Source organism: Dipodomys spectabilis, unplaced genomic scaffold, assembly GCF_019054845.1.
Source record: "Dipodomys spectabilis isolate Male_0828 unplaced genomic scaffold, ASM1905484v1 ptg000138l, whole genome shotgun sequence".
In the NCBI taxonomy this organism is placed as follows: Eukaryota; Metazoa; Chordata; class Mammalia; order Rodentia; family Heteromyidae; genus Dipodomys; species Dipodomys spectabilis.
Window position 1 is genome coordinate 9,784,574 of NW_024870815.1, and position 16,792 is coordinate 9,801,365.

The following is a 16,792-nucleotide window of genomic DNA, read 5'->3' on the forward strand; positions in this document are numbered from 1 at the left end:
ACAGAGGGATCTCATGTAATGACTGCTGAACCAACACCTGTGGTCCTGTGTGGTTTTCCTGAGCCTTCGCCATGAACGTCCTATGGATCTTTGACTTTAAAGCTAAGGTGTCTGGGTCATTTAAGTAGCTGTTCAAGCTTTCTGAATATAAGCGTGGCCTGTGTGTGTAAGTTTTCTTAGAGGGAAAAAGAGAAAAGGGAAGGGGAAGGGAGAGAAGAGGAGAGGACAGGTCAGGACAGGAGAGGGCAGGAGAAGGAAGTCAAAGTGGTTAGAAATTTACGGATCAGTGAGGTTGCAAATGGCTGTCAAGCTGGAAATAAATCGTAAGCTCATTGCACGAGTGGTTTCTCCTTCAGATCTTGGACCAACTGGAGCTAGACCTTTGTACTCTGAACTTTTAAAAAGCACGCAGTGCCTGAGGGATTGATGCTTTAGGAAAAACATCTAGGACCAACTGAGACCTTCTGAAGCACTTCTTGTCTGGCTTTACGGTCCCAACCACAGAACGAGGCAGCGAGGGCTGGTGTGTGCAGAACAACCATGCCCCGCATTAGGCAGGCAGGCAGAATCCTCTCCCTAGGTCACACATGAGGACCAAGACCCAGGCTGGAGCAAGCCCCGGCAACCCCGCACCGTGGCTGTTAGACACTGTCTTGTGCTGACCTGCCGGGTGTCCCTGAAAGGTCAACTAGTGTGTCTCCCTTGTTAACGTGCAGCGTACCAGGCTTCCTCCTTCGCACCTCCTTCCCCTGGGTTTGGAGTGGAGGCGGGTGGGCAGCTTGTGTGTGCTGGGCTCCTGGAGGTTTGCGGGCTCCGAAGCCCGCTCTACCTCTGCGCGCTTTCCCAGCTCGCGCTCCGGGCTTTTCTGGACGCGTTCCTTCGGATGCGCGCACTGCACTCAGCCTTCCAAGTCCAGCCTTCTTCGGGGGCGCCCGGGAGGGCGGCGAGGGAGGGAGGCGCCCGCCACTACCAATATCTTCCTCTAGGAGGAGCCGCGCAGCGCGCCCCGGCGCGAGTGACACGCACCCACTCCAACTCCTCGCGCCCAGGGCTTCATCCCAGCTCCGTGGAAAGCGCGGCCTCTCCGCGCAGCGGGTCTCGAACCGGCTGCCCTGAACCCCAGCTTCCCTTCGACTCCGCAGCCGCGATCGCGGCCTCGGAGGACCGGACCCGGCTGTGACCCTCGGTGAACAAGCAGCCTCCTTTCCCACCCTTCCCCGCCCCTCCCCTCCTCCCTTCCCGCTTCACCCCGCCCCCTCCCCTCCTCCCCAAGTCTGACAGCCCGGGAGCTGCCAAGCTGGGCGCAGCCATGGGAAGAGGAGGCGGTCTACCGAGAGGCGGCGGCGGCGGCGGCGGCGGCGGCGGCTGCTCCAGCGGCGGCGGCGGCAGCGATCGCTGCTGAGCCCCGGGCGGCGGCGGCGGGGACACCCGCCCCCCCACCCCGGGCCGGGGCCACGCGGGCCGGAGGCTCCCGCGCCATCGGCCCCAAGCGCAGACGGACCCCGGCGCTGTGTCTCCGGAGACGAAGCTCGGAGGTACTGGAGAGGGGTTCCGGGAGTCAGGCTCCTGTCCCCCCCTTTTTGAGGGGAGGGTCCCAGGAAGCCTGGGGGGGTGGAGGGCGGAGTGGACCTCGGGAGCCAGTTGTTCAGGCAAAGGCGGGCCTGATTTTTGTATTCATGGAGCGAATGCTTCTTTTCCAGGTGACTTACGGGTGGGTTGTGCTTCCCTTTTCGAAAAGTTTTCAGTGGATGCCTGGTTGTAACCGGATCTTTGCTCTCTCGGTGTGTGTGTGTGTGTGTGTGTGTGTGTGTGTGTGTGTGTACGCGCGTGCGCGTGAGTCGGTCCTGGTGGGGTGATAGTGTGCGTGCCGGTGCCGGGGGAACCATCCCAAGCCGCTGCCCGCTCCCGCCGCTGAGTGTGCGGGACGCGGAGGCGTTTTTCCTCCCGAGACCGTTTCGTTAGAAGTCGCCAAAGTTTCAGTTAGACAACAACATCCTGCCGGCCTGGGGCGGGGAGCGGTCGGAGGCGGCGGGGTCGGGGGGCCCAGCGAGGGTCCGGCAGCGCTGGTGCGGGCAGCCGGCGCCCCGCGCGCGCTCCTCCCGCGCAGCGCACGGCCCTCTCTGCGCCCCGGCCTCGGGGCCGCCCGTGCGTACTGGGTAGAGTCCCCGCCGTCGCCGCCGCCAGTCTCCAAGAACTGGGGTGGGTGGAAGGCGAGGCGCGCGCGCGCGGACCTCCGGTTCTCGTGGGTCAGGAAATCCCTCAGGCTCAAGTTTTGTCAGAAGTGCGGGGCTGGCAGGGCGGCGTGTCTGGAGAGCTGGCGGTGCGCAGAGATTGCAGGATGGAGGTGTTAGCCAGGTGTGAGCTGCCTGAAGAATGCTAACTTCGTGGTGAGGGCGTAATAATACAGCCCGGAGAGGAAGCCTGCGGGGACTGGGCTTGCGGGGTCTGGGCTTGCGGGGTCCGGTGGTTTGGTGCGGGCGTGTGCGCCCATAGGGGTGGACGCGTTTGCCTGGTGCGCGCGTGTGAGCGTGCCTGGGAGGCGTGCTAGGCGCTCGAGGGGTGAGGGGAGGGGAGACTGCCTGTTTGGGCTGCCTGGAAAGGCCAGGCCAAGGTAATGGAGAGGCCAGACAAGGAGATCCTGAAAAGGATGAACTCTCCAGGCCTTTACAATAACTAAACCTGTTGCTTTGCAGGGACTGAAGGCTGGAAATGGGGGTTTTCTGGAGTTTTGCAGACCTACAGACAGACAGACACACACACACACACACACACACACACACACACACACATTTGGGTAGAGAATGCCAGAGGCCAGGCGCAGGGAGCTGTGGATCTGAGTTTCCCTGGGTTGCTGCTGTCCACAGCCAATGGGTGGGAAGGGGTTCAGGGCGTTTGCTTTTAAACGCCCTGGAGCTTGTCTGAGTAGTCACTCAAGCCTCTGGACTCAGGCTGTTGTGGCAGCAACTGGTGTTCCAAGCTGCTTTCCTCCGGGGTCACTAGGGAAGTGACTTTTCTTCTGCCGTAGCCTATATCTTAGAGGCAACAACGACTGAAACATATCCCAGAATTAAAATGAGATGGGGGGCGGGGGCGGGAGATGTCTTAGCAAACAGGGTTGTTGGTTGATTCTGTAATTGGGTGTTCTCTTCCCTTTTGAGAAAAATCAAAGTTCAATGTACTGGGATTAGAGGGCAAGAAGTCTTCAGTGATTGACAATTTCCCTTCAGATGGCCCTTTGGATGAACTGGAAGGGTATGTGATACCCCAAGGAGCCTTAGAAACACTCATTTGTCGCTTAAAAACTTTGTCCCACCCTTCATCTGCGTCTTCCATCCTTAAAAACTTTTGGCTTCACATAAATCTAAAGAAAGTTGGTGAGTCAACATTCAGTCTTTAAAAAAAAATGTCACAGTGAAATGATACTTTTGGTCTCCTGAATGCATGGAAAGCTAACACTTAATGGGCAAAGGTGTGAAATGAAGGTCTATAAACTCAGTGACAAAGTGATGACATTAGTGCATTTTTTTCAAAGTGAGCATAACTTGATCTCACAAATATTTGTTCTAGCCAGACTCTGCACTATGTTTTTGATTATTAGTTTTTTTTTTCCTTTTTAAACAGCAGATTCCACATCATCAGCCACGTTAAATGGGCACTAGGGAACTGGTCTATGCGATCTCTGGCGCCTGTGTTAACAGATGTTTATGGTGCTTGGTAACCTATGGGACTGTCACGTTGAGTATCTTGTTAGCTCAGGACATAATGTTTATAGAATAATGTAATAAATGAAGCCACAGTTTCAGCCTGCTTCTAGCTAAGTGCATGAAGCACCCAATGCGGAAACAAATCTTGAAGTTGGTCCAAATTGGCCAGCCTTTTTGGCTATCTGCTGGTAAGCATTGTTAATGTAAAGATAAATCTGAGTGATATAGTGAGAATGTGGGACTGATTAGCTCAAAGAAAAATGTCATGGGCTGTTTTGATTTTATTTTTAATATGCTAACCTGAAGAGTAAGCTTTTGGCTCATTATATTGGTAAATTCCATACATACAGACACTTGGTTCTCTTTAAGAGAAAAAGAAATACGTCCTGCTTAAACAATACTTGTATTTCTACTGTGCTTGCACATATCCACATAAATCAATGCCTTTCCTCCTTTGAAAAAAAAACCAGGCTGGAGGGTAAGGAAGAGCATTTGCCTGACATGAGTGATCTCTGCTACCACCCAAATATAAAAAAAAAAACCAAATAATTACTCCCATAACGTCTGTGGTAGTGATTTAAGTAATAGTGAACATTTAAACCACCCAATCACCTTTAAGTCATGAATTGATAAGAACTGGTTTGGTAAGACTGGAGTTACCCCTTACTCCACTGGAGAAGTGATATTTTTCAACTTGAAACAGATATAATGTAAATAATATTCCCCTCCCCCAATTTTTACTTAGGATTGTTACTGAGTTTTTATCTGGTAAGTTATTATCTGGTGCCTGAGCAAAACCTCTACTATTCTTCCTTGCCTTTGAATATTACATTTGAAAACAGGCATGGTGCTCCTGGATGCCATATTCCTCTTTGCCTCTTCTTGTAATTGTCCCTTACTTGCTGAGAGTCTCACCTTTTCCTACCCTGATCCATATGTCCTAAGTTACACATTACCTGCAGTCCTTCTCATTGTGTAAGTTTAGCGTGGATCACAGATTTGTGATTTACACTTCTGGAATTCTATATTAAGACATCTTAGCGTTCATGAGTATATTTTGTTTTCAGCCAGATAGTGACACTACTGACTAATATCAAATTGTAAACATGATAACATAATTATTAATTCATGGTCAAGGCACTGTAATATTTTCAGAACAGTTTTTCATGACTGAACTATGAAAAGTATCATGGTGATTAGATAAATAAGAATTTTATATGCCATTAGGTATAGTCCTTTAATTTCTCCCTATTAAGGAATATCAACCAAAAAGAAAAAAAAACCTAGATATAGAATATTCTGAAGATACACAGATTTAAATTTTGCTATAAGAGCCAGGCACGGGTGGCTCACACCTGTAATCCTAGCTACTCAGGAGGCTGAGATCTGAGGATCACAGTTCAAAGCAGCCCAGGTAGGAACATCCGTGAGACTCTTACCTCCAGTTAACCACCAGAAGTTTTCTGGTGATTAGGGCTCAAGTGGTAGGGCGCTAGCCTTGAGCTGAAGAGCTTAGGGACTGCATCCAGGCCCAGAGTTAAAGCCCCACAACTGACCCCGCTCCCAATTTTTTTGTTATAAGTAGGTAGTAATTAAAATGTATTCTTTTCATAGACTTTTTTTTGTGTCTGCTTCCCTGAACATGAGTCAGTGCTAGCTATCAGGCATTTATTGAAAGCTTGTTCTACCCATGTCCCAGGGAGTGTGTTACCTGGCCCCAAATGAGGTGAAAGTACACAGAAATGCTTCCTTGAGTTAGTGGGGTTTGAGATGCACACACTGCATCTGACTAAATCAACAACCTGCTTTTCCTCAGGAGGTAAATGGCTTGCTAATGTTACAGGGAAGTGCAAAGAGCTCATTCCCCATTAGGAGCCATATCTCCGCATCAGCATGAACTTAGGCCTTCATGCCATGTTTGTGTTCAGCCAGGGATGAGACAAATAATCTGTTTCTCCTAATTAATCAAGTCTAAGCTGTCTTGGTTACAGGCAGCAAAGCTGGTGGACAAGGTGTGACTCAAGGCAAGCACTGGCTAGAGGTGGGGGGATTGACAGAGAAACCTTATCACCTATTTGTACATTAGCTCCTTACTATTTTTCTCCTCTGTGAAAATCATATGCTTTCCAGTGCTAAGGTATTTCTACGTGAAACCTATATTATCCAAGGCTTGTTATGACACCTGCCCTTAACCACTGATTTTTCTTTTATGTGTCTGTCTGGGATTCCAAATTAAATTATATGTTTCTCCTGTCACCTACTGAGACGCTGTCCCTGCCACAAGACTGTCTTCCTGCAAGAAATATTTATGGTGGATGATGATGACACGGTTACTTTTTTAGCAATTCTGAGTTGTGTGTATAATCTGCTTTTCTTAGGGGAGGTAGGAAGGAAAAGAAGGAAGGAGAAAAAAAACAGAGAGAACCAATTTATCATATAATTGACATCGATGGCTTAGAAACTCCTAGTTTATGAGAAGACATTTGGTCAAGACAAGTGGGCAATATCAGTCTTGAGCGTTCAGATAAAAATGTTTTTGTATATACACAGGCATTTGCAATGAGATCCCATTGCCTTTTGGGTCCCATTCATATACAGTTGCTTCTTTGCTTTATTTGGCTCTCATATACAGGTATGAAGAAATAACCAACAATAAAGTATGCTTATTAAAGTTCAAAAATTGACATCACTGTTTTTTCCTTGCTCCCTTCTCCCAAATTATAGGAGAACCCATCTGGTGAGACATGCAAAGTTCTGCTCTGCAAAACAAAGCTCCACTTTGATATGGGAAACATTTAGGTTAGTTTGATCTTATATGAAAGCCATAAACTATGCGTTAGGAAGGCTGGGTCCCCTCTAAGGTCTCCTTGTAGAGTGGGCTTTGGAACTTTTGCCAACTCAAACCTTTTAGGGTTTTGTATTTTTTGTATGTACAAACAAACACATTGTGGGCATAAACAGCACTAGCTCTTAAGGGTCTTTTCCACTTAATTACAGAATTCCTTTTTTTTTTCTGCAGCTTCTATGACACTTTGTTTGGATCTCTCTTAGGACACATATCTCATTCCAGTTTCAGGGCCTGCTTATTTTGTGCTATCTTCCTTACAATGCTGTCTGTGGTTAAGAACAAGAAGTAGATTTTTATTTGTATTGTTCCATTTTGGCTAATGGCTATAAACAGAGCAAGTATGGGAACAGTGTTCATTGGGCAATATATTAGACATGGAGCTATAAGTTATGTCACTAATTTAACCTAAGATAGCATCAAGCAATAATGTGTGCCTGTTTTATTTGCTTGTCTTTTATTTTTAAGTTGGTTGTGGGCCTCGAACTTGGGGCCTGGATGCTGCTCCTGAGCTTCTTTGCTCAAAGCTAGTGCCTTACCACTTTGAGCCACAGTGCCCCTTCTGGTCTTCTGGTGGTTAATTGGAAGTAAGAGTCACATGGACTTTCCTACCCCCACTGGCCTCAAACTACGATCCTCTGATCTCAGCCTGCTGAATAACTAGGATTACAGGCAGAACCCACCAGCACCCAGCTCCCTTATCATTTTACTATGCTCCCTGCTTCCATGCTGAACAGTACAACCCATCTTGATCAGATGAAAAAAGTCTTACTGAAGCACTTAGATACCAGATTCTTAAAAGAAAGACGGATGACAAAAACATTGTTGTTTAGTTTTAACGCCTTCCTTCAATGCATCCCCTTACCTTTTTATTTTTATTTTTGCCAGTCCCGGGACTGACCTCAGGGCCTGGGTACTGTCTCTGAGCTGCTTCTGCTCAAGGCTAGCACTATACCACTTGAGCCATAGCACCACTTCTGGCTCCCCCCACCGCATTTATGTGGTACTGAGGAATCAAATCCAGAGCTTCATGCATGCTTGGCAAACATTCTACCACTAAGCCACTTTCCTAGCATACCCCTCCCCCAAATTTTAATATACGTCCATGGCTCCTTAGATTAGGTTCCAGCTCTACTTAGTAATGATTCAGAACAGCAGTGATCTTGTTAGAAACTGCTGGGGTGTTAATTATTATCTAAACTTACTTTCAAATACTCCATCCCCAAATCAGTAGATAAATTCTCCTATAGAGTCCTTAAAACTTCCAGATGTGTTTACTGCTAGATTAGTGTTTGTATCTTCTGTGATTCACTAGACATCAGCAAGTTTTCTTTAGATTGCCATCCTGATCCCAATGAATTATACTTCTTAGTGCATTTGGTGAAGCATAAATGTCTGTCTGTCTGGGCTCCTAAGTAAAAAGGAGATCCTAGAGAAGAAAGAAGCTCATTTCACAGAGGCCCAGTGCAGTGAAATGAACCCAGGCCCAGTGAAATGAACCCCAAGATAAGGATTCAAATAGACGCCTTTCTGTAGTGGATGAAATTATATGCCAGATGCTTGCTATAACTCCTTGATTGCTTCCTCCTTAGTTTGTAAAAGAAAGCATTTAAAGTAGACTGTAATTTAAAATCTCTTAAAAGAAGCATTCTAGCCTACCACGTCGGCACATGCCTGTTATCCCAGTACTCAGGAGGCTGAGGAAGGAGGACCAGGAGTATGAGACCAGCTGGAGCTGTGTAGTGAAATTCTGTCTTAAAAAAACCCAAAACTAAATAAACAGAAGAGACTTCCCTTCTGTTCTCTTAGAATATAATAGACATGTGATAAATTCATTGGGTCATAGATTATATCTATATCTATATATCTTTGACCCAATGAATTTATATATAGATCTGTTATCTATGTATCTACTTATATATCTGTCTATGTATCTATCACTCTACCTCCCTACTTACCTACTTACCTATCTACCTATTTATCCGAGTATTGTGCTTGAACACTCAGCCATTGTCCCTGAGTTTTTCTGCTCACGGATAGTACTCTACCACTTGAAGCACCGCTCCATTTCTGGCTTTGTTTTGGTGTTTAATTGGAGATAAAAGCCTCATAGATTTTCCATCCTTCGGCTGTCTTAGAGCAGCGATCCTCAGATTTCAGTCTAATGAGTAGCTAGGTTTACAGGCATGAGCCATCGGTGCCCAGCAAGATCTTTTTTAAAAAAACTTTAAAAAGTACTTATTATATCAAGATTTATATCCATTTTTTCTCTTTGAGCTATCATAGCAAGTAAAAGTGAATCACGATTATTACAAAGCAGAGTCATAAAGAGTTTTAAGGAGTTCTTTTTCAGTGCTTATTGAGACAAGAGGTTAAAAGTGATTTGTATGGTGTGCAGTGCAATAAGCTCATCTGAGCCTTTATGGTAGCTGGTAAAAATTTCAGATTGTTGCCGGGCACAATGGCTCACACCTGTAATCCTAGCTACTCAGAAGGCTGAGATCTGAGGATCACAGTTCAAAGCCAGTCCGGGCAGGAAAGTCCATGAGACTCTTATCTCCAATTAACTACCAGAAAGCCAGAAGTGGTGCTGTGGCTCAAGTAGAGCACTTGCCTTGAGCTGAAGAGCTGAGGGACAGTGCCTAGGCCAAGTTCAAGCTCCAAAACTAACAAATAAAAAAAAAAAAGAACTGTTTCTCTGGCCATCTTCATGCTAGGTGATTGTTATCTCCTCAAAACTCAGTTTGACAAAGTGAAGTGAAAACCAAGCTGGAAGAGCATATATGAGTGATAGACTGAAAGTAGAGCTTCTTTCATGGCCTCTTCCTCAAGGTTAGAATAGTATACTATTCTTCATAGGCAAGATAATGATCAATGAAGATTAAACAAAGAAGAGAAATGCCTTCTGTCATATCAACACGATAGCATCTTATTTCCCTTAGAGAACAAAATTGCATTTTACTTATAGGCATTTGATCAATATTTTATCAATGGTCAAGTATCTAGAAAAACAAATAGCAATATTGAAGTGATGACAAGAGATATGTGGAGGCAAATGAAGATATAATAATAATAACAACAACAACAGCAACGTAACAACACAAGCTTCCTGGTACACAATATTAGGCCTGAGGACAAACGGGACAGAAGACTCAGAAATGAATGCACAGACATATAGCCACCTAATGTTAAATAAAGGTTGGAAGAAAGCCTCTTCAACACATGGTGCTGGCAAAACTGGCTATCCACATGCAGAAAACTGAAGGTAGATCCTTACATATCACTTTGCACCAGAAGAAATTCAAAATGGATCCAAGACCTCAGTGTAAGGCCAGATATCACGAAAATATTATAGGACAGAATAGAGGAAACACTAGGGTTCCTAACCATAGGTCAAAAGTTCCTCTGTAAAGATCCAGAATCATAACAAGTAAAAGAAGAACTAGATGATTTGGATTGCATCAAACCGAAGAGTTTGTGCATGGCAAGGGATGTAGCTAACAAGATAAACAGAAAACTCACAGAATAGAAGAAGATTCTTACCAACTATACATTAGAAAAGGGCCTTATATCCAAAATATAATTAGAGCTCAAAAAATAAACCCTCAATCAATGACCCAATTAATAAATGGGCTAAAGAATTAAAGAGAGACTTCTTAAAGAAGTAAGAATGTCCAATAGACACATAAAAATATTCAACTTCTCTGGCCATAAAAGATATGCAAGTCAAAACAACATTGAGATTCCATCTCACCCAAGTTACAATGGCCATTATCAAGAAAACTAACAATAACAGATGCTGGTGGGGATGTGGCCAAAGGGAATGCTACTACACTGTTGGTAGGAATGGAAACTTGTTCAATCACTCTGGAAAGTGGTGTGGAGATTCCTCAAAATACTAAACACAGAACTTCTCTATGAGCCAGCACTTCCACTCCTGGGTATTTATTCAATATAACACAAACAAGGCCACACTATAGGTACCAGCACAACCATGTTCCTGGCAGCATTGTTTATTGCAGCCAAGATATGGAATCAACCCAGATGCCCCTCAGTGGATGAATGGATCAAGAAAATGTGGTATATATACACAATGAAATTCTGTTTTTCCATTAGAAAGGATGACGTTTTACCATTCATAAGAAAATAGAAAGACTTGGAAAAAATTATACTAGGTGAAGTAAGCCAGACCCATATAAACATAGGTTGCATGGTTTACCTCATTCGTGGTAAGTAGAATGTGCCTATAAATCTATAAGTAAGCACACTGAATGGCAAAAAAATTTACTGGGGCATGATAAATTAGACATCCACACAGTGAGACAAAAGGAAGATATTCATTGCAGTGGATCACAGATGCTCAATAGCTGTGTGCATATGAACATACAAAATAATATTTATCAAAACGAACTCCAAGAAATGGGAACAAGAGATTTTTGTTGCTGCTGCTGCTGTTGTTTTTGTTGTCTTTTCCTTTCGTTTTGTTTGTTAGTTTATTTGTCTTGGGGAGGATAAGTGGAGGACAGAAAAGGTGGGACAAGGGGTGAACAAACAGCAGGGTACTCACTAGTCACTGTGGAAAATGCAGTATACAACTGGTGAGTGGGTGGGGAAAAACTGGGAGAGAGTGAGGGAAGGAATAACAAGGTTCAACAAGAAATGTACTCATGACCTGGCTTATGTAGTTGTAACCCTCTGTACACCGCCTTTATAATAACCATAAAATAGTCTTTAAAACATAATGTAAGCTTGGCAATATTGCTTTAGTTTAGTAATAGCACCAAGACTTGATAACCACCTTCCAAAGGTGAATGCTGTTCACAGACTGTGAAACAACTACAAGTTTTTACTACTTGAACAAAATGGAGGTATCTGTATTTTGATTTGTTTAGCTAATATTCTTTTTAGAGCCGAAGACTGAACTCAGGGCCAGTTCTTCTATTGGGTTAAAGCCTCAACCTCATACTTCTAATTTTTAACAGAGACTTAGTAGAACCACATTACCAGATACAAAATTTTAATTTTCTTTGCTGTTTTGGAATGCATTTTACTATTTTTATTTATTCCTTTCATTATACATAAATTCCATGAGAATCAGTTATATCTTCCAAAAAATACTTTGAAAAGTACTTGGGAAAAGATGTTGTATAAATAAGTTTGGGTTTTGTTTTGTTTAGTCCCCTCCCCCAAGATATAAGTTTGGCCAAGCCAATGGCATTTTGGTATCACTGTGAAAAATCAAAGGCAGAACATGTATTTATTGAGTCATTCATTTGTTCTTAGGAATGTGCTAGACACTGGGAAATGCAAAAGTAGTGTAAGGCAAAACTCCTGAATTTAGGACACAGTATTCAAGCTAGGAAGTCAATACTATATCAATGTATGTGGTGTGATGTCAGAGCAGTTAATAAATGCATGTTGTAATGGAAGATTCTTCTGTAGAACCCTAAATGTGGCATTCATTTAGAGAGAAGAAATATATGTTTGCATTTTGCATTTAACACATATTTGGAGAGAGGCTTTAGTGGGCAAAGTTGGTCCTAAATCATACCTTACAAATACAGCAATTTCTTTTCATCTATGGAAAGGGTTGAAGATGTTCTGGCTGGGAGGTTGGGAACTGAGGATCAAGAAGTATGGTTGGAGCTCCCTGGGTTAGTGATAACAGGTAAGCAGGAAGACTTTGCCAGACTCTGGATTTGTTTTCCAATGGAAGTTCCTCCATTTGCTTATAGGAATGCTGCACAGGGGCTTGTTCCCTGGTTGGACCATTGGGGGAGCCCATCGTAAGCCTAGTGCAGGCTAGAGGGTGGTGGTTGTTAAAGGATGTTTCTGTGTACTACTTTCTGACCGTTATTTTAAGACATCCTTCAATAGTATTCTAAGGGGTCTGTTAAGGATCCCAACAGTATGATTTCCTTTTAAGAAAATATTGCAAATAGTCCTTACAATGAAAGACTTCCCTTCCTCATTGACAGCTGGTTCCTATAGCCACAGGGCTTCATATAACTTGAGATCATCCATCATAGACTTTCATTTAAGGCTCTGCCTCCCTGCTAGGTAGCACATGGAGATATTTGGAAACACAGTCGTTCTAAGAACTGGCGTTATAGGCTCTTAGTACCTAGTCAGAGATGTTAAATGTCTGTAAGGCCAGAGGCAGTTCTACACAAGGAAAAATTAGGTTGTCCCGGTGTTAGTAGACTCCTATTAAGACTTCTCAGTCCAACATCCTCATTTTATTTATAGACAAGGCAATCAGCGTCCTTAAAAAGACCTTTTAGAAATGACAGTAACAGATTTACATTGCAGTTACAGCTTTCTTTCTGCTACATTCTTTGTGTGCCATCTCTTTAGCATCTATCAACAGGGACTATAACCATGGAATAGTATCTTCTTAGTCTATTTTCTGTTGCTATTAAAACACAGAAGACTGAGTAAGACGTATAGAAAATAGATTTCTTTTAGCTAACTGTTTTAGTACTCAGGTGACAGAACGTGTCTTGCTGGCAGAATCCCTAGTCAGCGCAGGGAATCACGTAACAAAGAACAAGGAGCACGCATGTCATTTCTGGCTCATTCTTTCTCTCTCTGTCTCTGTCTCTCTCTGTCTCTGTCTCTCTCTGTCTCTGTCTCTGTCTGTCTCTGTCTCTGTCTCTCTCTGTCTCTGTCTGTCTCTGTCTTTCTCTGTCTCTGTCTCTCTGTCTTTCTCTCTCTCTCTCTCTCCCTTATTTTATAAATCCAGAAATATTGTTATGGGGGGGGGGGTTCCACCCTGATGATCTTATCTAATCCTAACCATCTCCCAGAGGCCTCATTGCTAAACATCATAGTTGGATCAAGTTTCCACCCTTCTAATACTTCACAATAGGGATTAAATTTCAACACATAAACCCTTGGGGGACACACTTAAATTATAGCAAAGCATGTTGTTTATCACTGTCATTCATCTCGGAAGGTGACAGTTGTGTTAACTCTTGTGTCTTGAGATACTTGATGTATTTGACAAGCGATTCTTTCTGCTCGGAACATAGACAAGTTTGCCATAAAGTAGGATTGGCACATGCCTGTGGAGGTGTCAGCCACTGTGGAAGCCTAAAGATAGGTTGGCATTCTGAAAAGGACCTGGAGTAGGTGTAGGAGTCATACAAATCTGGCTTGTGTAACTGGAGTTGAATCCAGCTCTGTCTATTTTTATTTACTATCTTTATACTCTTGGAAAATTAAACTCTCTGGGCTTAATCTGCAGAATTGAGGGTGGTGGTTCTTACTTTATCAGGTTATTGTGCTTCAGATGAGTTGAAACAGTCCCTGACATGTATTGGACAAGGCTGACAGAGGATTTATTGCAGTGCCCTTTTGAGAGTCTTCAAGAGTGAATCATCACCATAAAATGCCCACTTGATATTAATTATGGTTTCTGTTCCCTCCTCCTTTCCAGGGACAATCAAATTAAGGTTTGATTTTATTTGAACTATTGAAATTTTTTTTCTTCAAAAGAGTGCTGCAAGCCAAAGATTAGTTTCTGTTTTGGTGTGTGTGTGTGTGTGTGTGTGTGTGTGTGTGTGTGTGTGTGTGTGTGTGTGTGTGTGTGTGTGTGTGTGTGTGTGTGTGTGTGTGTGTGTGTGTGTGTGTGTGTGTGTGTGACTTCCCTGTCAGTGTTGCTAGATTGCTGCTATAGTATAAAACTATGGGATACTACAACCACAAGATTATTGGTGGCTTATGAAATTCAGATGTTTAATAGTGAACATTGCTCTGATGTAGATGCTTCTCAGAGAGATTTCTGTCTACCAGTGATAGGAAACCTATCTTAAGTAGGAGATACTTTTGGAAAGATAAGGGATAATCAAAAGTTGCTCAGTGGAATGAAAGCTTGTGGTAAAAGATCTTTCTGGATAAGGAATAGTCTGTGATGATCTGCTGTGAGGTTTTAAAAAATGTAGAGGAAGCTACACACAGAAGCCTTAACAGTATTTTAATCCTTTACCTTGAACAAATGTTCAGACATGGGCACATAGGTGCATGATTGCCCAATTATAGGAGAATGTTAAAATCATCTCTTTGTTAAAAGGATAAGGTTGTTAAAGAGGATAAAGTTATAAAGTTATAAAAATGAATAATTGTAAAATAACACAGATATTAATTGATGAGAGAAACTGAAAAGATGTTATAATCATTTGAAAGAAGGGGGGGGGAAGGACCAGAATTATATGTACAGTAAAGGAATATTAGAGTACTTTTTGCAAAAACAGGCCTACTCCTTTCACTAAATACAAGTAATTTTCATTCTTAGGCAAATTACATTTTGCATATATAATATTCCAAGTTCATGTCTACATGTTAACTTCTAACTGCTCATGGCTGTAAAACTGCATAGTCAAAGACAAAGATTTAGACCCCCTATAAGATTGGCTAATCAATGAAGACTCTTCATTCTATTGACAGAATATTTGGTAATCTCTTTTGTTTCTTCTGGTCTTACATAGTTTTTTCTACCTTTATGATTCCATTGCTCACCAGACCTTCCTAAATAACAACTATTCTGGTAATTAAAATTTGGTGAATGGGAAAGTAGGAGAAAAATGAGGGAAGGGGTAACAAGATTAGCAAGAAATGTACTCATTACCTTAGCTGTAACCCCTGTGTACATCACCTTGACAATAAAAATAAGTAAGCAAGTTACGCTGGAGGGAAAGAAGAGTTTGGCATAGTAGCATCATAGTAGTTAGATTAAAAAATATATATTGTCAAGGTAATGTAGAGAGGAGGTTACAGTTACAAATGTAAAGTTGTGAGTACATTTCTTGTCTAATTTGTTACTCCCTCCCTCATTTCTCTCCCACTTTCCTTCTCCCAACTCCCCCAAGTTGTATAGTTTATTTCCAATAGATTGTCTTGTGTATATTGCTGTTGCATTGGTTCATCCTTTGTCCTTTGTCTCACCATTTTGTTGTTCCCCTTCCCTCCCCTAATTCAGACAAACATATATACAATACCCAGAGGACCAAAATCAAATACAGTGACAATGGGATAAACCATAGGAAAAAATAAAAACACAAAAGAAAAAAAGAAATCATGTAGTACATAACAATAACAACAACAAAGAAAACCTCTTGTTTCCATGTCTTCGAGTTCATTTCACTTAGCATTATCTTATATTGTCATATGTACATAGCTATTGAGCTAACTCATCTGCTAGCATTATCCTAGACATGTATTAATTATTACAAATGAGGCAAACCATGGGATCTATGTTTCTTTGGGTCTGGCTTTCTTCACTTAATATGATTTTTTCCAAAGTCTTTCCATTTCCTTACAAATGGGTGGTGTCATTCTTTTGGATGAAAGCATAGAATTACTGTGTGTGTGTGTGTGTGTGTGTGTGTGTGTGTGTGTGTGTGTATGTGTGTGTTCTTGATCCATTCAACTACTGAGGAGCATCTGGATCGGTTCCATATCTTAGCTATGGTAAATCATAGTGCAGTAAACATAGTTGTGCTAATAGCTCTAGTATGGCCTTGTTTGTGATTGTTTGGGTAAATGCCCAGAAATGGGATTGCTGGGTCATAGGGGAGCAATATGTGTAGTCTTTTGAGGAACCTCCATACTGCTTTCCAGAGTGGTTGAAGAAGTTTACCCTCCCACCAACAGTATAGTAGCATTCCCTTTTGGCCACATTCCCTGCAGCATCTGTTGTTAAAGACAGCCTCTTCAGCAAATGGGCTGTCAAAATTGGTTAAACATCTGAAGAAAACTAAAATTAGGTCCTTTATATCACTCTCCACCGGAATCAATTCCAAATGGATTAAAGACATTGAGGTAAAAGCATATACCCTGAAAACATTACAGAAAAAAATAGGAGAAACTCTAGGGATCCTTGGCCCAAGCCAAAATTTTCTTAATAAAAACCCAGAAACACAACAAATCAAAGAAAGGTTGGACAAATGGGATTGTATTAAACTGCAGAGCTTCTGCAAGGCAAAGGACATAGCTAGCAAGATCGATAGAAAGCCCACAGATTGGGAGATCTTCACTAGCCATACAACGGACAAGGGTCTCATATCTAAAATATACTTAGAACTCAAAAAATTAAATCCCCCCCAAAACAAATCTTCAAAGAAACAACTGCCCCATTAGTAAGTGGTATAAAGACTTAAAGAGAGACTTCTCTGAAGAGGAAATAAGAAGGGCCAATAGACACATGAAGAAATGCTCAACTTCTCTAGCCATAAAAGAAATG

At 42.7% G+C, this 16,792-nt stretch overlaps 1 protein-coding gene across 1 annotated transcript in view; it reads left to right on the top strand.

Moving 5' to 3' along the window:
- Positions 1-1,444: 1,444 nt before the first annotated feature.
- The window catches only part of Ghr (growth hormone receptor), a 238,063-nt gene continuing 222,715 nt past the window's right edge, over positions 1,445-16,792 (top strand). Inside the window, exon 1 of the mRNA XM_042690566.1 lies at positions 1,445-1,535. The gene's annotated coding sequence lies outside the window, so the exon portion shown is untranslated. The remainder of the gene's footprint in view (positions 1,536-16,792) is intronic.